Source organism: Hydra vulgaris, chromosome 14, assembly GCF_038396675.1.
Source record: "Hydra vulgaris chromosome 14, alternate assembly HydraT2T_AEP".
Lineage (NCBI taxonomy): Eukaryota > Metazoa > Cnidaria > Hydrozoa > Anthoathecata > Hydridae > Hydra > Hydra vulgaris.
In genome coordinates, this window is record NC_088933.1 from 2,524,103 (window position 1) to 2,547,288 (window position 23,186).

Consider the following 23,186-nt stretch of genomic DNA (forward strand, 5'->3'; position numbering starts at 1 on the left):
ACGAGAAACGTTTAACGTACTAGTCACTACATGCTTAATTTAATATATCAACACACGATTTCATAAGTAAACCATGCCACATTACAATTAGATGGATAGAGCAAACATCCACGAGGTATTACCAACCACACATTATAAGGTAATATATCTAAAGTTAATTTTTGTCGGATTTTTAATATTTTTAGAATGTAGCGTAATAGGATGAAGGAGCGGTGCTGTGTGAAAGTTAAGTTACGAGATGGTTAGGTCACAGAAAACTAAAAAACAAAAAGTTATACATAAACCCCTTTGCCTGAGCTTTAGGTAAATTATTTTGAAAATTGTACAGATATTAATGACTAAGTCGTTGAATGAGATAAAAAAAATATCATGTGAGCGAAAACAAAAATTCGAATATAGTCATACTACTTCTTAGTTTATTATTTTTTTTTTCTTTTCCCAACAATATTAATTTTAATACGCAAAGACATAATAAATATCTTTACGTATTAAAATAGTCCTATTATTTATTTAATGTTCATTTTATTAGTGTTTAATTTTTTCTTACTAATTTTCAATTAACTTAACTACTAGAATTTTTCTAAACTTATTTTTCTAGAACTTTTTTAAACTTAATGATTTTGCATTCTACTGATATTATACTGATTCATGAATATTAATTCAAAACAAAATAGAAAAATAAGAAAAAAGTAAAAATATGGGGGGGGGGGATGGGGAGTAAGGGGAGGAGCGAGGTAAAGGGGCCCTTTTACAAATTAAAGGAGCTTTATTTTTTGTAATACGTTGTGGAAAATGTTTTGTGATTTTGGGCCCTAATGACATATTTTATATGGTAGGGGAGGCCTCCAACCGAGTAGCCACGGCACTGATGACAGTAACTATTTTACATTTTTTGCCTTTATTTCTTGTATCATAAAATTTAGTTAAAAAAAAGTCACGATTATTTCTCAAATTATAGATTATTTTTTTGTTATCTCCACAATACCCACTCAACTTGTTTTCTCGCATTTATTAGCAAACTTTATTTCACTGTTCGCTACATATACATATACTCATATAAAACTATTTAAAATTTTTTATCTTTTTTTGACTCATTGAAAAGATGGTCAGCTTGGTTCGTTGAAAACGTTATATAAATCAAGCAATATATCGTCTTTAACTTTTTTCGTACTTCCATCATATTCATCGCGTTGTCTTTTCATCGCATCTGATCTTTGGCCAATATTGTTCTGAAATAAATATAAACAATCATTACTATTTTACTCGCATTTGATAACTTGTTTGGTAGATATACTGTAACATGTTTGCTGGATATAATGTAATATGTTTGGCAGATATATTGTTACATGCTTTGGTATAGTTTTTAGATTTTTAAATATATTGCTTTTAGATTTTTAAACATATTGCATTTTGTTGTATAACTATTTATATTTAAATTTATAAAGTACATATAAAACTAGATAACTCGTGTACATATGTAATACATAACAAAACATCACAAGATTAACACTATTTAACACTTTTGAAACACACATTTGTGAAACTGGATGTGCAGACTCTTAAAGTCTTATACGTGACGTTTGTTCGCCCAATAATTGAATTCGCTGTTCCAGTGTGGTCCCCTCAGCTTAAAGGAGAAATAGAACTGCTCGAGAAAGTTCAACACAGGGCTACGAGACTCAATCCGACTCTGGCAAAAATGAAATACGAGGAAAGACTGGAGATTCTTGGCCAGACTTATAAGTTATTAAATAAGATTGAAAATGTGGACTTTTTAAACGGTTTCAAGCCTAATGATTTTCAAATATCTAGAGGAAACGGTATCAGGTTTGAACGCGAAAAAACAAAGTGCAACTTAAGACACTCATTCTTTACTAACAGAATAACAAAACCATGGAATAAACTACCTAAAGATGTAGTTAATGCAAAATCAGTAAACAGTTTTAAAGCACAATTAGACAATTGGCTCCTTTTAAATAAAATTAATACTGACACGGCTGTCTAAGTGTGCTATTAATACACACACTCGTCGTCTTCGGGCGGCTACAGCATCTACTACTACTACTACTACTACTACTATATATATATATATATATATATATATATATATATATATATATATATATATATATATATATATATATATATATATATATATATATATATATATGTGTTATTCTTGTGATGTTTTGTTATGTATTACATATGTACACGAGTTATCTAGTTTTATATGTACTTTATAAATTTAAATATAAATAGTTATACAACAAAATGCAATATGTTTAAAAATCTAATATATATATATATATATATATATATATATATATATATATATATATATATATATATATATATATACATATATATATATATATATATATATATATATATATATATATATATATATATATATATATATATATATATATATATATATATATTTTATATATATATATATATATATATATATATATATATATATATATATATATATATATATATATATATATATATATATATATATATATATATATATATATATATGTTAATGCTCTGTTTTTTAACTTTTTTTTTAATTTTACAAGTATGTTTATGTTCTGTCTAAACTTCTGGCGTGGTGTTGACTCACCCGTAAGTTGCTGTCCGTTTGTTTGTGTTCTGTCTGAACCTCTGGCGCTGTGTTAACTCACCTGTAAATTACTTTATGTGTGTTTGTGTTCTGTTTGAACCTCTGGCGCAGTGTCCATTCATCCTTTAGATGCTTAAGGTATATTTGTGTTCTGTCTCTTTATGTTTATATGTATATTTGTGTTCTGTCAGAACCTCTAGCGTGGTGTTTACTCACCCGTAAGTTACTTTATGTTTGTGTTCTGTTTAAATATTTAAATGTTTAAATCTTTTTTGATGCAGTCTGAGCTCATTAACTAACTAGTTACTCCAATTATAAACCTACGCTCACCTTAACCTCTAGTATTTGTTAGATGTAATATTTTTCCTAATGCATTTCCAAAAATAACATGCCTAATGCTTTAAGACTTTTTGCAGGAAGTAGCTCCTTTTAATTATTCTAGGTAAGGTCAGGTTCAGAATCATCACAATCACCCTGCTATAATGTAACCAGAACTACCTGCCCCATGATCTGTTGTCTTGTAGGGTGTACGTTTTTAGGCAAAGGCTTGGCGAAACAAACTCCGACTTAAAAATTGCCGTGCCTAAAAAACTCATCTTGGGCAGATGTTAAATGCATCCAGCTATTGTCTTGTAGGAGGCCTCCAAGGCAAAGATTTGAGGGGTAAGCATAATAATTTTGCTAACCAGTCTTAAAATCCTTCTTTATCTATTAGGCTAGCGCACATAAAAAACCTGTGTTGCATTGTTTTCTGCTTAAGATAACAAATGCAGGATCATCTTGAATCTAATCATAGGTTTTTGCTTATGCTTCCTTAATAGTGTCTATACAACTCTTCCTGTTATCTTCTAATGACGGTACAGTTCTAAAACTCAATTTATTGTTTCTGAGGCTGGGTAGTCGTAAGGTTTTCCGAACTCTGTGGTAGCTCTCAGAGAGGCTGATTCCATCAACAACTGAAGAATATAAGAGTATTAACAGTTGTTGCGCAAAGATGGCACCAACGGCATTAACCCTGTTAATGCTTTTGGTGTGCTTTATTAAGACCACATAAGGAGCCCTATGTTACGACTTCGGGTTAATTAACTGGACTGAAACAATTGCATAGCTTATTGCTTAGGAGGCTGTACTCTATTTATCAATGATTCAAGTTCTTTTTAAACTTAAATCACTTCAAAAGTAAGCTAAAACATTAAACAAAAAAACCATTCCCACCACCTAACTATTTTATATATTTTACAAATATACGTGGTCTGCAAAGTAACCATCCATCAATTAAATCTTACCACTTGCAATATTCACCAGACTTGCTTGCTCTTACTGAGGCTTATTTAAATTCCGCTATTCCTTCTTTAATCCTCAATTTTGATGGGTACTATCATTTGATTCGCAAAGACTCCAATAGTCAAATGGTTGGCATGGGAGTATACATACGCATCAATTTACCTATTTTTCGTGAAACTATTTTACTTATTTGTCGTGAAATTCAAATCCTTTGACCATTTTTACTCAATCACCTTTCTTTTTGTCCTTTATCTTTCTGCTTTTCCCCACAACTGCACTCTTCTAGGTGTAATTTCTGATCAAATTGACCATGCTCTTTGTCTTTACCCCTCTGCCAGTATTGTTGTTATTGGTGACTTTAATGCTCATCACTCTAAATAACTTGGCTCTAAGGCAATTTTCCCTGCTGGCACTTAAGCTTATAAAATGCATTTCTCAATCTCTTATTCAGATAGTTGACTTAAGATTCGTTTTCCTGACAACCCTAATCATTTATCTTCTCACCTTGATTTATGTTTGGTCTCTGATTTTAGCTTGTATTCAGTTTCTCCTTTTTCTCCTCTCGGACTCACTCTATCATCGCACTACTAGGACTCTTTTTGTAATTTTCTTTATGATGGTCCTTGGGTTGATGTTTTTTTCTTCTCAGTTGAAAAATGTGCCTTCAACGTAACCTCCTGGATTTAAGCAGGAATAGATGCTTTTATTTCCTTTCATTGGTTCTAAGTCAAGCCTCATTCTACTCCATGGTTTCCACCAACTTGTGCAGCTACATCTAATTGTAATCATTTTTTTCATCTTTTTAAAGAAACAACTCTCTAGAGAACAAACTGCTGTTTATTATTGCAAGAAATCGATGAAAAAAGGTACTGTCTGATCTAAGCTCCATTATTCTCCGTTCACTAAATCTTGTATCTTTTCTCAGAATTTAGGTTGGAAAATATTCAACAACGTTGTTAAGAGTTGGTCTAGAGTTACTACAAGAATTCATGGGAATGATCTTATTACTTTCTCCCAAGTAAATAAATGGTTGACTGAGTCTTGTTTTCCTCCCTGCTGGAAAACAACATATGTTGTTCCAATTCCCAGATAATTGGAGGGATCAGAATATGTTTTTGTTGTTCAAAAACATATTCTGATACCTCCAATTATCTTCCACTCTTACTATCCCTTTACGACAACTGAACCAGTTGTCGTAAAGGGATAGTAAGATTGATCACCTTCTTTTAAAATTACCCAATTTTCTTATGAATAATACAGTTATTACATGAGAATCGACTGATAACTGCTTTGAAGAAATAATTATAGGAAAATATATCATGGAAATCTTACATTGGAAACTTACTATGGAAAATAAAATCTCTAAAAATATTTTTGTGCTATATAGAGTTAAACCATTTCTAAATAAAGAGTCTTTAAATAATATTTATTTTTCATTTATTTATAGTTATCTCTCATATTGCATTATTTCATGGAGAAATCCTGACTTATAATATGGAAAACTTAAAAAAACTCTATGATAAACAAAAATATGCATTTAGGATTATATTCGGCATTAATGGAACTGTTGACGGATTTCTATCTAATCTAATTTAAAATAACTTAATGCACTCAATGTTTATAAGTTTAATATATACCAAATCAAGCTGTTGATGTTTAAATCAAAACATAGTTTATCTCCTAATATCTTTTACTCTTACTTTATCAAAATTAATAAATACCCCACAAAATTTTAAAATGGTATTTTTGTTACTGTAAGATCTTTTTTAAAGCTCTGTTAGTTTCAAATTCAATATCGTGTACCATTTCTATGAAATAATTTCTGTCATAATATTATTAAAAATACAACTCTTCTTAAATTTTCTTTAGAAAAATTCAAAAGAGAATGTAAACGTTTCTTATTTCTTATTCAAATTTAAAAGGTCTTTAAAAATTAAAGGCGATAAATCATACTTTAGTTTATATACATCGAGGACTCTCATTTCATCAAAAAGGGTAGTGGAATGTGAGAATCAATGTGCAGAATAAATTCGATGGATCGCATGTTTCTGAAGGCGATAAAAACATTGCAGCTAGCCTTTATCAGTTCTTTTCCAGGCAATAACTCCATTATTTATATAACTATAAATAAAAGTATCTGTGGTTCAAACCCCACCTCTAGGCAAGTTTTGCGACAACGGTTAGTAAGGAGGCGTGAACTTCCAACTAAATGCTCACCCGTGGTTCTCTGTGATAAGACCGTCAGGACTTCTTGGGGCACCTAAATAAAATAAAAATCTTGGGGCACCTAAATAAAATTAAAAAAAAAAAAAGAAAAAAAAAAGTGTAATAAAGTTATTTTAATTTTTTCTATCTAAATGCGCATGCGCCTTTTATAAAATTTTCGATACTTTTAAAAAATTTTAAGAAGGCATTGTCAATATGGTGTTTCTAGGTGATGTTCTTGTAAAGAAAAATGCTCAAGAGTTTAATAACAGAGCATTTTTAATTTAAATTTAGTCGATAGGAATTTTTGGTAAATTTAAGGGCTGGTAAAAATGAGTTTTCGTAAATTTGATCTTATGATGATACATCAAGCGTAACATCTTATGATAATACTTTTACCGGCTTTTTAATTTTAATTTATAAACCAATTAAAAAGTGATTTTGAAAAAATTATTAAAGAAGTATTAAATGCAAAGATAAAAATGAGATTCTTTATATTCTAATTAATGATAACCTGTGGCCATACGCGCAATTGTGCGGCCGTGGCGCAGTGGTTAGAACGCTTGCTTCATAAGCAGGAGAAACGAGCTTAGGGCATATTTTCGCGTCACGGTAAGGAAGGAGGCGTGAACTTCCTGGTTAAACGCACTTTCGCGGTGCTCTGTGACAAGACCGTTAGGACTTCTTGGGGCACCTAAAATGAAAAAAAAAAAAAATCTTTCTAGTAATTAAAGTTGTAAACTTTATTACGTATAATTGTGTAACAAAAAGTCCTACTGTAAATATTTCTGAAACTTTATTATTTTGGTTATAAGAACTACTAGACACTCACCCTACCAACAGTAGACACTACTGATTTATAGATATATATTGATAACAGAAAAAAACAAGTTACGTGGACATGCTGTCGTCTGGTTCTTCTCTAACGATATGTAGAAGAAAAACTGTAAGTTTTCCTAGAGGGTTTACCAGCGGAATACTTAATTTTCCACCGATCTAAATTCTTATATATTTTATAAACTTTGAGGATATCATTTGTAGATGGAATCTCTGTCTAGCAATGATACCCCAACTAAGTTTGCATAGTAATATTCTTGCACATGAAGTGAAAGAAGATATGAATATATGATGTAAATATACATGAATATCATATTGATATCTTCAATCAATGTGGTATAAGATATCAATATGATATCATTATAAATGTATATCATATTGATATCTTACATCAAAAAAACAAATAGAACGGTTGGAAAATCAAAACAAGGGTTCGGAAAAAATACCAAAGTTAACAAAGTATTTGAAACCCACAGCTAATGTAATAACAGAGCAGCAGCAACGAGGATGTGCATCAAATCAAAATTTACATTCATCAGTAGAATCATCATAAAACATAGAAAAGGAACAGGAAGCACATGATCCAAAAGTACTAGATGTAGACACGTCGTTACTCAGTAATGATGCAAAAAATGGTTTAGAAAATGACGATTTTGAATCAATATAAGTAACCCTATCGTCAATGTGAATACAGCCAACCGATAAAATAATCCTTGTTTATAGGATGAGTTATTAATTAGGATAAAGCTGAGTTGCTGCTAAATCAAACAATTTTTGGCATTATAAAGGTCTTTTTGATAAATCATGAATGTTTTCATGGATAGAATACAGAACCAGAAAAACCGACCAAAAGTTATAGTTGCAAGCAAAACTAGTTGCATGGAATATCAACGAGAATGGTGTGTCCAAACTAAAGGGGCTTTAGGGATTTTGAGTGAGTATCAACAAGACTTAAGTGACTTTGAGTCAACGTCAACAAGATTTTAGGGACTTTGAGTGAATATCAACAAGAATAGCATGTTCTAACTAAAATACACTTTTTGACGTTATTTCTAATCATATTGACCAAGTCCTCTCTCTTTATCCAACAGCTAATATAGTTGTTGTTGGTGACTTTAATGCTCACCACTCTGAATGGCTTGACTCTAGTGTCAGTGATTCGGCAGGCATTAAAGCCCACAACTTTTGCCTTTCTCGATCCCTAACTCAAATAGTCAACTTTCTAACTCGCTTTCCTGACAACCCGAACCATTTACCTTCTCTACTCGACTTATGTCTTGTTTCTGATCCTAGTCAGTGCTCAGTTTCTCCACATTTACCCTTAGGTGCTTCTGATCACAGTTTGATCTCTCTAAAACTAATATCTCATTCTTCTTCATCACCTGAATTTCCCTATTATTGAACCTCATACAACTACAGTAAAGCTGACTGGGACTCTTTCCGTAATTTTCTTTGTGATGGCCCTTGGGTAGAAATCTTTCGTCTTCCTGTCAATAAATGTGCTTCTTACATAACTTCGTTGTTCAGGCTGGCATGGAATCTTTTATTCCCTCTCGACGATTCCAGGTCAAGCCTCACTCTCCTCCATTGTTTTCTTCACACTGTGCTGCTGCGATTGCCAATCGAAACCGTTACTTCCATATTTATCAGCAAAACAATTCTCCAGGAAACAGGCGTCTGTTTAATACTGCTAGAAACAATTGTAAAAAGGTTTTGTCTAACGCCAAAACCCACTATTCTCAGGTCATGAAATCTCGTATCTCATCTCAAAAATTAGGCTCTCGTGACTTCTGGAGAATATTTAATAATATCAATAATAAGGGCAAATCTATAATTCCACTTCTCTTGTATGGTTCCGACTTTGTCACCTCACCTAAAGACAAAGCTGAATTATTTGCTAAAACCTTTTCATCAATATCATCTCTTGATTCCACTAGTTGCTTTCTACCTGATATTGCCAACAAACACGTTGATCCATTGCTTGACATTCATATCACTCCAGCATCTGTATCTAAAGAGATTTCCTGCCTAGACTCTTCTACAGCTTGTGGCCCGGACAACATACCTGTTATTGTCTTGCAAAAGTGTTCTCCGGAGCTGTCGTCTATACTCTCAAAACTATTCAACAAGTGCTTATCAGAGCTTTGCTTTTCAGCCTGCTGGAAAGCGGCATCCCTATCTTCAAAAATTCTAGGGAGCGATCTGATTCGTCTAACTACCTTCCTATTAGTCTTCTTCCTATCATAAGCAAGGTTTTTTGAATCTTTAATTAACAAACACTTCATTTCTCATCTTGAATCTAATCACTTACTTTCTGACCATCAATATGGATTTCAATCTTCTCGTTCTACAGCTGATTTGTTAACAGTAATAACTGACAGGTTTTATCGTGCATTAGATAAAGGTGGAGAGGTTAAGGCCATCGCTCTCGACATTTCAAAAGCTTTTGATAAAGTTTGGCATGCTGGTCTTCTCCATAAGCTTTCTTCTTATGGTGTATCCGGCAACATCTTTAAGATCATCGAATCCTTCCTTTCCAATCGTAGCATAAAAGTTGCCCCTCGATGGACAGCACTCTTCTTCTTATTCTGTAACTTCAGGGTTTCCTCAAGGTTCTATCCTTGGCCCTATACTCTTTTTAATTTACATTAATGATCTTCCAGATATTCTCACATCTAAGGTGGCATTGTTTGCTGATGACACTACCATTTATTCTTGTCGTGATAAGAAACCAACACCCTCTGATTGCTTGGAGGGGGCATTTGAGTTTGAAAATGATCTTACTTCTTCTACAGCATGGGGCTCACAGTGGCTGGTGAACTTTAATTCAGATAAAACTCAATTTCTTTCAGCCAATCGTTATCGCAATAATTTAGATCTTTCTATATTTATGAACGGTGATGTACTCGATGAGTCACATACTCTTCATCTTCTAGGATTAACTCTTACTTTTAATCTTTCTTGGAAACCATATATCAAATCAGTTGCAAAATTAGCATCTGCTAAGGTTGCATCTCTTTATCGAGCTCGTCACTTTCTTACTTCGGATTCTATTCTCCATCTCTATAAATCTCAAATCCGGCCTTGTATGGAATATTGTTGCCATATCTGGGCGGATCCTCTAATGATGCCCTTTCTCTTTTAGACAAGGTGCAAAAACGCGTTGTAAACATAGTTGGACCTGCTCTTGCAGCCAACCTCCAACCATTATCACATCGTCGTAATGTTGCTTCTCTTTCTCTTTTCTACAAATACTATAATGGGCACTGCTCTAATGTGCTAGCGTCTCTTGTGCCATCTACTATAATTCATTCTCGTGTTACTCGTCATTCAATTAAGTGTCATTCTTTTTCTGTGACTGTTCCTAAGTGCTCCAAAAACGCTTATTCGTCTAGTTTTTTTTCTCGAACATCAGCTCTTTGGAATTCGCTTCCTTCATCTTGCTTTCCTGACTCATATAGTTTACAATCTTTTAAGTCGTCTGTCAATCGTTATCTTGCTCTACAATCTTCATCTTTTCTCTTTCAGTAACTTCCAACTTCAATTACTGGCTGCTTGCAGCCTTGTTGGAAGCGAAGATGTTTAAAAAAAAAAAAAAAAAAAAAAGTGACTGAAGGGACTATCTTTTAACTAAAAGAACTAATTTGCTTTGCTTGTAAACCTTTTGTTCCTGAAACTACTTCCTTTTAGTTTGTTGAGAGTGATTTAGTGACTGGTGAAACAATGTCAGCGTAACAATTAAGAAAAAAGTCAGAGTTGCCTAGATTGCCTGCTACCATATCTCACCACCTGATAAAATCAAGAACTACATATCGCATTTGATAAATAGATGAAAGAGGAGTGTGAGTATCTGAAACATGTGCTTGAGCAAGTCATTGCCAACATTCGTACACTTGCTGAACGTGCACTTGCCTTTTGTGGTACAGAAAAGAAGTTTGGTTTTTCCGAAAATGGGTATTACTTGAGTCTTCTGGAACTTATTAGCCAGTTCTATCCACTTTTAGCAAATCAATTTTTAAAGTATTTTGGCAAAGGAAAGCCTTATCTTTCAAAGAAAGCGAAGAATTTATAGAGCTAATAGCTGAAACGGTTCATTATAGCATTGTCAACGAATTTAATTTATCTTGCTATATCAGCCTTAATGTTGATTCAACACCAGATCTGTCACATATGGATCAGTTATCTGTTGTTGTGCGGTACATTAAAGGTGGTCAAGCAACAAAACGGTTTCTTGCATTCTTAGAATTTATTGGACATTCAAGGGAAGCAGGTTAATCAGGTTTTTTGGAATACTCGTGTGATGCCTGTAAAGTTATTTTTAGTAATAGCAGGGGTCAATCGTATGATAATGCAACTAATATGTCAGGACGGTACAAAAAAATGCTGCGAAAGGTTATAGAAAAAACAAACAAATTCGCTATTTATGTTCCTTGTTCAGCTCACTCTTTGAAATTAGTTGATCGTAGTGCAGCTGACTATTATAATGCGGCAAATAACTTTTTCTTCATAATACATTTGCTCTATATGTATTTTTTTGTCTTAACAGGAAGTCATAAAATCAGTAAAAAATGTCTTAGTAATGAAATGGTGCTAAAACCAATTTTAGATGATCACCAGAAATCATTTAATTGAAAGCAAATGCTGTTGCAGCTAATGCTGTTTTAAAACCTTTTCAACAAGTTTTCGCTGCTTTTTCTCATGATTTTTATGTTGAACGCACCAAGAAATTTATTGAGTATAACCCGAAGAATCTAGACAACAACTTTGCAACTGAGTTACAGCAGTTTCATAACTGCAAAAAATCCCATTATCATAACTAATCTTAAGCTAAGTCACAGCTTTATCAAAACTGATAAAACTGAAAATGTTTTCCCTAACGTTGACACAATATTGACTTTAATTTTTGTATAAAATATAATATAGTGTTGTATGACATATAAATATAAAAACAATGATAAATATAAAAATAGTAATACATAAAATATGACTTTAATAGTCACTGATTGCGGTGCTAAATGATCAATTTCAAGGCTGAAGCTTTTAAAAAGTTCTAACGGAGCTTCAAAGGGTCAAGGCTTAGTTTTCTAGCTCTTTTAAGCATAGATTCTTGTATTTAGGAATAGTTAAGGATTAAAAGTCTTAACTATTCCGAAGTATAAAAATGATACTGAACTATTAAAGGATATTTGGAAACTAAAAGATGCAAATTTAAACCTAGTTGTCAAACGGAAAATGATTAAACAGTGCAGTGATTTAAAAAATAGATATGGCTGATGATTGCCAATTGGCAAGAGGCTTTAAGTTCCATCACAGTGTTGAATTTTTTTCATATAATCTTGTAAGAACACCTGTTTTATTATTAAGATTTCAGCTTGTAAATCTTCTAACATAGCTTACAATTTTTCATCTACTTATCTTTTACATATTGGGGATCGTCCATAAAGCACGTACGTTCAGAGGGGAAGAGGGGGCCTGTAAATGACGTATATGAGATGGCAGGGCGGTGGGTTAATTATGAAAAGAAGGACACACTAACTTTAAATATATAGGTATATTTAGGAAGGTAGAGGGTGTTCCAAAAAGCGTATTGCAAAATCCAGGGGAGTGGGGAAGTTAAAATAAAAGCTTACGTACTTTATGGATGACCCCTTATCATGTTTAATTTAAAATGTGTATAATTTTCTCCTAAAATCTCTAAAATTTCTGTAGAGATTTTCCATTTCTGGGTGCTTGCACAAAGGCTGATTTTTTTACTTGATAATTAACTTGAATAGCTGGGTTTTTTTCATACTAATATTTTTGCATAATTATATACTATTTTATATTAAAAACTTATTTCTTACTTATTTTATTTAGGATAGAATTAAAAAGTTTTCTTATACTGAAAAAGTTAAATTTTTACTCAATTGAACTGGTAGCTGTTATTATTATTTTATTCTATTAAGCAGGTAGTAAATAATTGTTCGTGTCATTTACACATATTTTACGAAAAAATTATTAGACCAAATGCTAAAACTCTCCAGTCTAAATTAAAATATTAAAAAACATAAAAAATGCCTTTTTAGCAAAAAATGGCGCGTCAAAAAACATAAAAAAAGGAAGTTCAAATTATAATTTATTTAAATGTTATCGAAGCAACTTAAAAACAGGAAAAACATCTAGCACATTCATGAAGAATATCGATGATGGAACTACGTTATAGAATTACAAACGTACAAACGAGTCTCAAAAGCTACTAGAATTCCTAAATCTACTGTTAGAAGGGTTGTAAAATGATATAAAAAGACTTTAAACGAGGTAAAGGATCAAGAAGAAAATTTTTTTTAATGATAAACCAGTGGTAAATAAGATTTGTTGTTCTTTTGATAGAAAGTCTTGTCGAACAAAGAAAGAGCTAAAAAGTACAAAGTTTCTGATTTTTGTTAAGAAAAGTGAAGAAATACTAAAATTACAAGTCTTTCCAAGTAATTAAATACCCAAATTGTTTTGACAAAAAAATTCCATTGCCAAAACACGAGGACCAAAATCTTACTCCCAAGTTTAGATAAAATTGAATAGCTACCTTTTGATGGACGACGAGACTTACAAAAAATGTGACTACCTAGTCAACTTCCTGGTGACAAATATTATACTTAAATTGTTTGGTCAGTGTAAGCACTAACTATAAATACAAACTTGTAGTCAAATATGGCAAAAAATTGTTTTTATGGCAAGCAATATGTAGTTGTGAAAAAAAAAAAAGAACTTTTGTGACGTCATTAACTTTGACTTCTGAAATTTATATTCAAGAGTGTCTTCAAAAAACAATTTTTGCCACTCATTCAATCGCACGCTAGATTTTGCTTGGTATGGCCTAATTTTGACACTACGCTTAAAATACTTTGGAGTGACATAAATTAAGAAAATTTTGTACCAAAAACACGCAATCCACCAAATCGCCCACAATTCCGGCCGATCAAAAAATATTGGGGAATTGGCAAAGGATATTTGCGTAAAACAAGGCTATTATTATTCAATGCAACAATTGCTGAACACATGGTCATCCGTAAGCAAAAAAATGACAATAAAAATTGTGCAGAAATTATTGGATATTCACTTTTCTTCAAAAGAAAACAATTCGTCAATCAAGCACTTTTTTCATTTAAGAACTTTTTTTCCGCTGACTTTTACACATTTAGAGTACATTTTCTGTGTTATTTAGGTCTTTGTATTACCTCGCGAATTAGTTTAACAATATTTCTATTTTATTCATATTATACTACATATGCAAAAATTGCTTTTATCCATTGTAATCTATGACAATATGGACATTTTTTAAGGTTCTCCATTACTTTGGGGTCAAATAAGAAAGTAGTAAGACCCTATCTAAATTTAGAGGTCTAAAACCCCAGGGTTCTGGAATCGCGTTGATAAGGGTTTTTCAAGAATGGATTCTGAAACCCTTATTGTAAAACAATGTTTGGAAAATTGAGAGGTTCTAGAACTTCTTAAACCGGAGTTCTAAAAGAAAGGTTCTAGAACCCTTGATGGAAAAATAGGTTCGAAACTCCACGGGGTTTCAGAACACCTGCCAACCGAGGTTTCGAACCTTCTTTACAACCATATAAAAATATATGTATTGTTTTTTAAAAATAAAATTTTAAAATTTAAAATGTTTTTTTTAATAGTAAAATATTTTATTATTGGAAAGCTTTAAAGAAAAGTTTTTTTTTGAAAAAGACGGAATAATTTTATAACTTATAATTGATTTGAGCAACAAATTTTAAAACAAAAATATTTTAAATTTACTTTTATTTTTTAGTAAAAACCCCGGTTTAAAAAGAGGGTTCAGAACCCATGGGAATTTGGACCCCCCCCCCCTCAAAAAAATAAATAAATTGGATTCTGAAAAAGTGTTTTGGAACCTTTCGAGGAAAAAGGGTTCTGAGGAAGGTCTTCCAAAGCTCTTACATTCAAAAGGCTCCAGATTTCTTCTTGGTTATAGAAACCCTCAAAGTTGGTGTTCTGAGGAGTGTTTTGAGCCCCTAAGCGGTTCTAAATCTCAGTTTTATCCGTTAAATTATGGATATATAACATTTTGTGACCAGTCCAGTACTTCATCATCACTTTTTTGGAGATTGCTTGATGGTATTATTAAAAAAAATTATATTTGGTTACTCTCTCTTATCTTATTGTAGGGAGGAGGAGGGGGTTTAATAGTTAGTAAACAACGGTAAAAATTCATTAATAGGGTTGTTTTAAATTGTTGGAATGGGCGGAGTTTAGTTAAAATTAGCATTGATTGGGGCAGGGGAAGAGGTTATTATATTAAAAGAGGAGGGGGATGGGAACACTAGATTGAGAAAATAAACGTTGTGATTTTTCTTCGGAATCATACAAAGGTAATTGAAAAAGAATTATTTAATATGCAAGACTCTACTGGAATACAATAGCAAAAGATGAGTTCTACCGTTCTTATATATATATATATATATATATATATATATATATATATATATATATATATATATATATATATATATATATATATATATATATATATATATATATATATATATATATATATATATATATAATTAATTAGTAAAAAACACTTATCTAACTTTTATCTTCGACTTGAAGTTTCACCATTGCTGGATCATCAGGAGAAAAAAAAGGCCATTAATTTTAATGTCCATCCTTTTCGAAAACTCACGCAATAATTGAATTATAGGTCCTAAGGGATTGCCCATACATTACACAACGTTAAATTTATTTTAAAAACAGATACAAAAGATCTTAAGCTCTTTTACGCGGCAATATTCATTAAACTTTTACGCGGCAATATTCATTAAACTTTTACGCGGCAATATTCATTAAACTTTTACGCGGCAATATTCATTAAACTTAAGGCGCTATTTTGATTTAATTTAATGCGAGGGAAAACTTTTTGGTTTTGTTTATTTGTGAAATTTAGCGTTGCGTAATTTAATCTAATCAAATAATAAATTGTATAAGGCATTACAAGCTCAGTTACTACACAACCTTGACTAGATTAGTTATTTACTAGTGGAGAAGGAAGCATCGTAATAGCAGAGCTAATCAAGACGAGTTCTCTTCGCACCGAAGTGTAGCACCGAAGTAGCACAAGAAATTTTAGATGAGTGCTTAGAACTATATGCTTATTTGAGTTTTCCAACAAAAGACAAAAGATCAGAGCCAAGAGTAATACAAAAATCTATTAAAAAGAGACAAATAGAATGGAGTTTGGTTGCATTCTGAAGATGAAAATCTTTATTTAAAGGAATTTGAGAAATCTGGTAGAGTGGGGTATACTACAATGTAGCCATTTGATCCTAAAAAAGTATATTTTTGGAAGAAAATTAAAATTGAAAACAATGTCATCAACTTGAAATCAATGCTATCAACTTCAATTCTGAATGAATACAGAGAGGAAGTACTAAAGTAGTATTGAGTCAGTAAGTAACAGTGGCAGTGGTTATGAACTTTAATAAATAATAATAAATAAAAAATTAAGCATTAAAGGCTGATAAATTAATTTGTCAGGCATAGCTAAGTACACGAAAGTCAAGTAGCCGTGATAAAGAACAACAAAAAAGAGGTTAGGCAAAAGTCAATTGAATATTCAAATAAAAACAAATTTATTTATGTCAATGAAATTTAAGTGATGTTAAAAATTCATTTTGTGATAATGTTAATAATGAAATTTTATATTAATATTTTTTTATTCAAAACTTTTTGTTTAAATGATTCTTAAACATTTTAACGGTTGTTAGCTTTCAACACTTCTTAATTACTTGCTATTTTGAATTTCTTAATTAAACTTAGTTATTTTTTCTTTTTATATATATTTATATGTTACAGTTATGTAAAAAAATTTCATATATTTGGGGCTTACCGATAAGGCCAGTTATGCCTTCTTCTTGCTCTAGTCATAAATTTTGATGTATGTATATGCAATGTAAACATTCTTTAACGGCGAAGTAAATTACACCAAAAAAAAAAAGGAGTTCAAGAACTTTTGAATGAATATGATTTATGGAACCTATTAAAATTTGATGCATCTTATTAGCGAAGTGAAATACTTTTGGAATAAAAAGAATTATCATAAAAGTTTATTTTAAAAGTTTACCTAATATTAGCAAATCTAGATGGAACTCCCGGGCAATATATTTACTGCTTGCTTACATACTTGTTCCTTCCGAAAGACAACGATTTGAAATGGCAGTTAAGAATTTTGCTGGAAAATGGGCAGATATTTGGTTTTCAAACCAAATGTTTAACCCTGAAAGTTGTAAAGAATTGGAGGAAGATAAAAGATTATCAGAGGTTATCAGTACGTTCACGAAGTTTTGGTGTGGTATTCCTTCGCCTATTTATACGCAAAAATTCAACATTTGTGCTGAACGAGCAGTAAAAATATTATATATATATAAAAAATATTATATATATATATATATATATATATATATATATATATATATATATATATATATATATATATATATATATATATATATGTATATATATATATATATATGTATATATATATATATATATATATATATATATATATATATATATATATATATATGTATATATATATATATATATATATATGTATATATATATATATATGTATGTATGTATATATGTATTCCAAAAATAAGGAAGAAAAAGGTGGTAACCTGGTACCAGGTGGAACTTTTTCAATTTCGATTTTTAAAAATCTCCTTAAAAAGTTTCACTTTGTTTTCTTATAGTTTTACTATTTATTTTGATGATATTTGTATTCTAAAAGAATTTTACTTTAAGAGATAACATAATATTACTATTTATTTTTTTTATTTATTAATGATGGTTTAGCTTTGATGGTCTAAAAATTGATTTAAAATTTTCTATGCTTCACGTTGGTCTGAAAAATTCATTTAAAATAGACGTTAAATATTGATAGAACTCTCTCCTTTATGTTGTAAGTGTATTTATTAATGTTGTAAGTGTATTTATTAATGTTGTAAGTGTATTTATTAATGTTGCAAGTGTATTTATTAATGTTGTAAGTGTATTTATTTAATGTTGTAATTAAACATTTACCCAATCAACAGAAATCAAAATATATTAGTTATATTTAAACCCAGAACAGAAGTTTCCTCAATTACAAACAAATACCTTAATAACTTTAACATTAGAGCGTCTGGAACATTCATTGTACACTCCTAAACCCGCAAACCATAATTACATCGGTAATTAATTTATTAAATAGTAATTAGGCTTTCATTTTTTTAAAGACTTTAAGTTCTTCAAAAAATAATTAAAAAAATAACTCTTCAAAACAAATGTATCTGTAGATATAAAAATATTATTTTTCATAGGTTTCAAAAGATTATTAAATAAAACTTAAGCACTAGAAGTTTTTTAAATTTTTTTAAAAAACTTTTTTTTAATTACGGTTGAGTGGCCAAAATACCATTATTTCAAAGTTTAAATATTTATTCTTTTATTCAAAGGTAATCAATCCCTGGGCATCATAAAGTCTTTGTGCGCACTTGTTTTGCTTTATCCATTTTGTTAATATAAATAATTATTAAATAATTTATGAACAAGTTATCTATGTTACATTCAGTTTTTAACTAGGTAATTAAAAATCAGGATTAGAAGTAAATATATTTTATTATTTCTAAGCAACAACCTTTGTTTGGGATTAAACACTACTTTGATACGACGCGATTTTAAATTGCTCCTCTATGCTTTTCTCCATTTATTTCTTAAAAAACCGTTTGTTTCTTAAAAATTCGTATATTTCTTAAAAATGCGTATTGCTGGTTTGAGAAGTTTAAAATTGAATAATCTAACCGTCATTAACCATTAATTTTATGTTAATACACGCGCGCGCGTGTGTGTTTATAGGCGTATCTGTATTTCTACAGACCTACTCTTGACCCTTCAGCAATTGCAACTATATTTACAACTAGTGGGATAAACATTCAGTTAATATTTATCAAACTAGGTGTATATAAAACTTGTTTATCTTAACATGTTCAAACATTCAGCTAATGTTTATCAAACTGTATATAAAACTACGCTTTAAAATATAGTGTGTTAAAAGTGTGTTTAGAAATAATTTTCAACCTTTAAATTGCTGTAAACATAACCTCAGTACATAAAATGATAAAGCAAACTATAATACAAGTTTGAACTTAATGAGCTTTTATTTTATTTTGAATTACCTTGTAAAACTTGCTTTCGTTGAGGTTTCTTTGCTGTTTCACCTGAACCTATTTTAACCATAGTTCAGACAAACATTTGATAATAAACAATCTAGTTAAGACAATTATTTGAGAAAATATCTATCGTAACATTTTACATTTGATGAGAAAAAAAGTTGAAAATGTTATCTGGTCGTTTTATTTAGATCAATTGTTTAATTTTAAAAGCCTTGTTGTATGTTTAATTTTAAAAGCCTTATCCTATGTTTAATTTTATCGTCTTTTTATAGTATGATAAAATATTTTATCTCAGTAAAATCAAATACATAATTTATAATTTTGTTTTTTATTTTTTGAACTGATTTAATGTTAAATTATTTTTCAATTTTATTTTAATATAATTGGAATATCTTTATACTTTTTGTACATTACCTAATAATAAAAGTTACTTACTGTGCACGCCCTTCGATATCGAATAGATATGCATCCTTGTGGTTTAGAATCACTTATATCCAAAAGAAATAGCAACAAAATTACAAGTGAAAATTTGCCAATCATCATACTCCAAACAAATTTCAACGTCTTTTTATTCCTAAATTTTGAAAACGCAATTCTCACATTATATTTGTTCACATGTAAAAGTTATATACAAATTTTTTGGGCGAGTATGAGAGAACGACATCTTGAAAAGTTAAGCGACACAAATAAAAAATAACATATGTGTTTTATTAATACAGTAAACTCATTAATTGAATTTCCTTTACAAGAATATAAATATATCACACTGAATTAAGCTAAAAAAAAAAAATTATTTCAAAATAACTCTTAACACCATTTTAACAACGTTTAAATAAAACTTTACTCAAATAAACTTTTGAAAGTTTAATTTTATTTAAAAGTTTAATATATTAAAAAGATTAATATATTGGATTAATGTTTGATCTTATATTGTTTTTATTCTATTAGAAAATTTAGATATTGTAATTGCTAGCGTAATAACAAAAAACAACTAATAAAAACTAAAAATTAATAACGAATAAAATTATCGCCATAATTAATAATACCAAATAATAGAATTATAATTAGTAAGGAAAAACGTGGCAAGATGGCGAACGTTTCAAAAGCTCCGAGTTATTGCAAAACTATCAATCATTAAGCAATAGTACTTTGTCAGTATGTTTATGTTATCATAATGATTTAATGATTTAATGATTTAAATGAATTTTCAGTTTGTAAGTAGAAAACAAAAAACTTAAAACAAAAAATAAAAATATATATCATAAATTTATCATCTGCTCAAGTGACCGGGACAAGAATACTTATCAAAATTATAAATTTATCATCTGGACAAGAATCTGGACAAGAATACTTATCATGCGACTTCTGTCTCCAATTTTATAAAAACTTAAAAACTACCAACCGCTCTAACTAAAGTAACACAAAATAAACACGCGTTGCAAAAAAATATTCGTAAAATAGTTACACCCGAAGGACACTATCCATTATGAATAACGAAACCGAGGTATTTTTTTTAAGCGCGAAAAGTAAACTTATGTATATGGGTACAATAATATTTATATATGGGTACAATAACATTTAAAAAAACTAATTGGCATTTTAAAATATAAGATGCAAATGTAGTTTCGTTTTCACCTATTTAAATTTTTTTTTTCATGTTGAGTTTTTATAAGAAAAGTCATCTTGCCTCATTTGCCACCATGCCCCGTTTTAAGAAAAGCCATCTTGCCTCATTTGCCACCATGCCCCGTTTTACCCTACATTAAATAAAATAATGTAAAACATCATATTCATGTTTTAATTTGTCATTATATTATGAGATCCATTATAAATCTTTTTAAAAATATTGTTATTTTGAAAAAAAGCAGTATTAATCCGTTTCATTTATTCCGCAAAATTATACTTTTGATAAGAATGCAAATAAGATGAACCTATTGCTAATTTTTTCAATTTATCTGTAAAGTCATTTAAAAATCGTATGGAAGTTGTAATCTTTATAAAAAACGACTTAAAATTGCGGCATTATTTTTTCAACAAAAAATCAACAGATTCGATACGAGCAAGTATTTTTAAATTTTGATATAATATGATTATAATAATGAATAATAATAAAAAACTGTTGTAATAACATTCACTGTAATTATAAAAGTATTTATTTAGATTTTATCAAAAAAAATTAATTTTGTTTTAACTAAGTTTATTTTAACGATCATAAATAATTCATGGTGAAAAATTTTTATAAACTTTACAAAACGTTGATCTATATTAGAATTTTATTGTGAGAGACACTCCCAATGTGTGATGAACAACTGCCGTTTTTTTTTTAACTGGGTGGTCGTCAAAATAAATAAATCTTTTTAATATCAATATATGATACTTCTATGTTATTATTTTATTTGCATTTTTTATATAATGTATATATATATATATATATATATATATATATATATATATATATATATATATATATATATATATAGTTTTCTTATTTTAATGGTTGATGTTGTTTTTTTTAACAATATTGTTTTTATATATAATAGTTGCAAATGTTTGCAACTATGTTTATCATTTTTATTTTTATTTTGTTTGCTGTTAATGTTTGCTATCCAACATATTTGAGTTTAAAAAAAAAAGGCAAAAATATAGCAACAAAAAAATAAACAATGCAACAAAATGATTAGCTCTCAGTGTTAGTAAAGTATGTACCGTGCGAAGATATGCAATCAGCCAGTGATAGTAAAGTATGTACCGTGCAGAAATATGCAAACAGCCTGTATTATAATGGTTCTTTAAAAACACGTAACGAGACAACCGTTACGGAAGAGTCTGCTATCAATTACTTAGATGCCGTAATTGAAAAATTTGTTGAGAAAGATGATCTAAAATACTGTGCAGACATAAACAATATATCGACAATTATTTCAGATAAAAAAAATTTGTTTGTTACAAATGGCGACAGTTTCAAGAAACCACCTTTAATATTAGGTTCAATAGATGTTGCTTCAAGTGGAGATAAAAAACCTACTTTCGTATTAACATCAAGTAAAAAACAAAACAAAAAAAGTAAAACAAAACTTTATTTGAAGAAAGATAAAAATGTTTCCGCCAACAAAGAAGTTACAACAAAAAAAGATTCAATAAATAAGTATAATGTAATGACCGATTTTCAGACTCTAAATTTTAATAAAAAACATAGTAGTCCGATTTCCTTTAAACCGGTACATAAAACAATTCCCCACAAAAATAATAATATTCCAATAACTTATCACAATACAACTTACTCAACATCATCAACCGCTGATAACCAAATGTATGAACAGAAGGCGGATAATAAAGAAAATTTTAAAGAAACAAACGTTAAAAAGTTAACAAAAGTTCGATTACTTCATCCTCAAGAATTAGACAGCTTTATTATGTATTGACATTTTTCTTTATAAATGTAAACAATAATTTATATTTTTGGTATCGTTGCATTACATTTTTTGCGGTATATTGCGCAACATATTGAGCAATAAACGTGGACCATTTATTCAATTTAACCGCCTCTTGTTAATTAATTTATTTGTTTCTTTGAGATACACAGTTTAATTCTTTTTTTGTGTTCTTATCTAATTTTTTTAATTTAAATAGCAAATCAATAATTTTATAATAACTACATAAACAAATCTAATATAAAAAATCTGGTTAATATTTAAAAAACTTTTAGTTAGACGAAGGTATGGCATTAGAACTAAAAGTTAATATTTTTTTGGGTTGCAATTTTTGGGTGGCGTTTTAGATTTTTATTTATAAAATTTGGAACTTAAACATTAAAGTAATTCTTCTTTACGTAACTGTGACGTAACTGTGACGCGGTTAGAAAAACTGCTTAAACTAAGAGTATTTCTCTATATTTCAATTAGTAGAGCAAACTGGATAAGAAAGCTTAACAGTTCCGTTATCTCTATTTATTTAAATAAATATTTATAATAAATATAAATAAAAGTGAAACAACCTATTGTTCTTGT

At 29.6% G+C, this 23,186-nt stretch overlaps 1 long non-coding RNA gene across 1 annotated transcript; it reads right to left on the bottom strand.

The window, feature by feature from the left end:
• Window positions 1–879: 879 nt before the first annotated feature.
• Window positions 880–22,582, bottom strand: LOC101241345 (uncharacterized). The gene is made up of 3 exons (XR_010643441.1): window positions 22,461–22,582; window positions 19,615–19,753; window positions 880–1,229 (listed from the first exon to the last, which is right to left on the bottom strand). It is a non-coding gene; the product is annotated as an uncharacterized LOC101241345 (long non-coding RNA).
• Window positions 22,583–23,186: the final 604 nt, after the last annotated feature.